The sequence below is a fragment of the Arachis hypogaea genome, chromosome 4 (assembly GCF_003086295.3).
Source record: "Arachis hypogaea cultivar Tifrunner chromosome 4, arahy.Tifrunner.gnm2.J5K5, whole genome shotgun sequence".
NCBI classification, from domain to species: domain Eukaryota; kingdom Viridiplantae; phylum Streptophyta; class Magnoliopsida; order Fabales; family Fabaceae; genus Arachis; species Arachis hypogaea.
The window spans coordinates 77,260,101-77,264,039 of NC_092039.1; positions in this window are offsets into that span (position 1 = coordinate 77,260,101).

The following is a 3,939-nucleotide window of genomic DNA, read 5'->3' on the forward strand; positions in this document are numbered from 1 at the left end:
GGTGAAGAACCTCTACCCCTAGAGAAATATGTTTTTAAGTAAAGTTTATGTTGATTTAGTGATGATTAATTGTATTAGATTGAAATTATGTTAAATTGGAGATAGAATTGGTGAAATTGGATGCTTGGGAGTGAACCATGGAAGCTAAATTTTCATTGGAGAGGTTTAGAGCCTTGGATTTTGTGGAACAGTAATCAAATGTAATGTTTCGGGCTTAGGGAAGAATTGACCAAGGTATGGTTTCAGTTTCTCGTAACTAAAAAATAATGTGTTGTGAAAACATAGGTTAGTGAATCGTAAGATAAGAATTGAATTATTTATGTTGTTGATGCTTGAAATTGGTAAATGGTAATGATGATGTTGTTGATGATTTAGGTTTTGGTTAGTATTTATGAGACTTAGTTAATTAAGGGTGTTGTTGGTGAGTTAATGCAACTTTTGTGGAGAATGATGGAGTGTATATGCATGTTGTTGATGATTTTGTATAAAGATACTTTGGAAATGAATTATTGTGAGGAAATGATTAAATGAGTTATAATGAATTTGAAAAATGAATTTATTTTGAGCTTGACCTGGAAAGGTTCGTGGTGGTTTACCGCTTGCCCAGTGTCGAGACGTTAGGTGGGATTCGTGGTGGTGTACCGCTCACATGTTTTTAAAGAGAAGGTTATGTGGGGTTCATGGTGGTGTATCGCCCACGTGTGTGTGTTATTTTCCAATTGAAGATCTTGCGAGATTCGTGGTGGTGTACCGCTTACAATGGTGGGGATCGTGGTGGTGTACCGCCTGCCAGGTGGGGTTCGTGGTGGTGTACTACCCACCATTTTTCAAGAGGACGATATCCAGGTTTGCTATCGGAGTTGTCGGATTCTGGAAAAGTAACCGACACATGAGCTCATACCGAGTAGGAAAGGCATGCATCATATGCATTTGAGTGACTTGTTTGGTCTGCATTCTTGGGTTTGCGTAATCGGTATTCATGCTTAACTGCTATATATTCTGTTTGTGGTAACTATAAACTACTTGTGTTTGCTTTGTCTGTGTTGTCCTATTGTTGTTTCGGAGGATTGTGGAGGAAAAGGGAATAGTCAAGAGCTTTAGTTAGAGTTTGGTTAAGTTTAAGAACCTTAGAGAACCACTGACAATGGCCTAGAGCAGGTTAGGAGTTTCAAAAAAATAGATTTTCGTTGCAAGTATAGTTCAAATCCCAACAGTTGACCATCAAATCAAATTATAATCCTAAAGATGTCATAATCAATGCAAAATTAACCGAGAGTATTTAGACTCCCGGGTCATTCTCCCTAGGAACTAGTGGCATAAAATACATAAAATTGGTTGTGGGAGGCAAATGGTGTTTTCAATAAAGAAGCAAGCAACAAAGAAATAAAAGAACAAGACAAAATATGCAATTAATAAACTAATAAAAGAACAAAAGAACTATGTATGTAATATAAACAAGTAAGACTCAAAATTGATGGAAAAGTGGTTTAAAACATAAATGAAACCTTGACTTGGGATGGGTTATGGAATCCCTTCCTTGCCATAACCATAACTATGATAATTTTGATGGATTAATCTCACTAAGTTAACCCTTAACATCGAAGGATAAGTCAAGTGAGCATAATTGTTATTAATCTGCAAATCCTAGCTAACTTACCAAATTAATTGGTAAAAAGCTAGCATTAGTTGAAAAAATAACAACTAACAACCCAAGAATTATCACTAAATTTTGGACATTATGGCTCTAGTAATCCATAAACTCATTTTTCCTAAGTCAAGGGGTGGAAATTACCCCACAACTAAGATTGGCATTTCATCGAACACATAGTGGGCATAAATATAAAACACGACAAAATTGGAAAAATGGTAAAAACTATGAACAAGCAAATAATCAAAATCAATAAAAGTAATCCAAACAAACATATAATAATCATCAAATATCAAATTAACCAACTAGAAATCAAGACTGCAAAACTATATATATATATTGACAAATGAAATTAAAGTAGAGGAAAGTGTAGAACAAGTAATGTAATAAAAGAGAAATTAAAGAAATACTTACAATGCAATTGCTATAATTCCAAATCAAAACTTGAAGTATAAAATGCTACAAACCCTAAGAGAGAATTTTTGAATCTACACTAATCCTACTCCTACTATGTGTTTTTCCTATTTTAAGTTGGCTCCCTTCATATGGCATGAAGTTCCCTTCATATAGCACTTGATTTCAGCCTCCAAGTCTTCAGAAATGGGCCAAGAAAGCCCCAAAATCACGAGCCACATGACTTTTAAATGAAGTTACGTGCTGGTACCTGTGCGTATGCATAGAGGGTTGTGTGCACGCACGCATGCTAATTTTCTTCTTGTGCGTACGCACGTAAGCACGCATGGTTGTGTGCTTCTCCTTTGTTTTCTTCACGTTTCTCCCAATTGCATGCTCCTCTTCCATTCCCACCAAGCCATTCCTACCTTATTCATCTGAAATCACTCACAAATAACATCAAGGTATCGAATGGAAGGTAATTGGAATAAAATAAGCTAAATTAAGCAGAAAGAACATGTTTTCATAATTAAGCACAATTTAGGGAGAGAACACAAAAGTATACTATTTGGATGAATAAATGTGGGTTTATGTGATGAAATCCACTCAAATCAAACCAAAATATCTCATCAAATATGGAATCATCAATTCTCCCACATTTAAACAATAGCATGTCCTCATGCTAAACCAAACAAGGAGAATGATCGAAGGGAAACAACTAATTGAATGCAATTACCTATATGCATGCAAGTATACTATATACTATTTATACTTATCTATACTATCTATAGTTTTATATTGAATTAGTGAAAACAAACAATCAAATTTCCAAGCAAAAGTTTAGACAAATAGGGAAAAACAAAAAATAGCTCAATGCAATCAAAATCTAGAGAATTGATTTAACTCATCAAAATGAAGCAACTTGCAAGAATACATGATGAGAAGTATAGGAACATAGAGTTGAGTGATCAAACCCTCAATAGGTGTGTATATACTCTCAACGCTCAGTGTTTTTGGGTTTAATCACTCAAGTCTCCTCCTAATCATGCTTTTGAGGATTTGCTTTTCATCTAACAATCAACAAACATGTGATGCATGAATGCAAGTATCATGAGGTCTTTAGTGGGTTGTAATGGGGTTAGGGTTAAGGTAGGATAAATATGGCTAAGTGGACTAAGAAATTGGATTTTTGATTAGCTCAAGTGTCCAACTCAACCTATATCAACCAAATAACAAAATATGCAATATAACTTCCCATAATCACACTTTTTATACATATTCATGCATCTTTTTCATCCAAGTCTCCATATGAATTTCTTATTCATTTTTTTCTTTTCTTTTGGGGTAACCTTTGTACCTTATTATTATTATTATTATTATTTCATTTATTATATTTTTTTCTTCTATTTCTTTTTTCTTTTTCTATGTCAAATGCATATGGTTAAAGCAGATTGATACATGAATGTACACCCATTTTCCAAAATTTCCTTTTTCAATGCATACCCAATACAAACTTTTTCATTCACTATCAATGTTTCCCAAAATTTCCCCACACTTAAATGAAACACATTCCTCAATCTAAGCTAATCAAAGATGCAATTTAAGATAATTTATGGTTTTCTGCTTAGGGTTGTGATGTGCTAACAACTAGAACAAAGGGGATTAAGAGGCTTAAAAGGGTTAACAATAGTAGATGTAAGGGTAAGTCTATATGGGCTAGTGAGCTATACAAATATGGCCTCAATCATGCTCAATGCATTCAAACATCAATCATTGGACATAAAGAATCAAGCAAAACCAAGATTACAATCATAGAAGGAGAAAAGCACACAATGAACAAAAATTGTGGTTAAAATGTATAACTACTCATTAAAGCTAAAAAACTCACAAGGTATTTT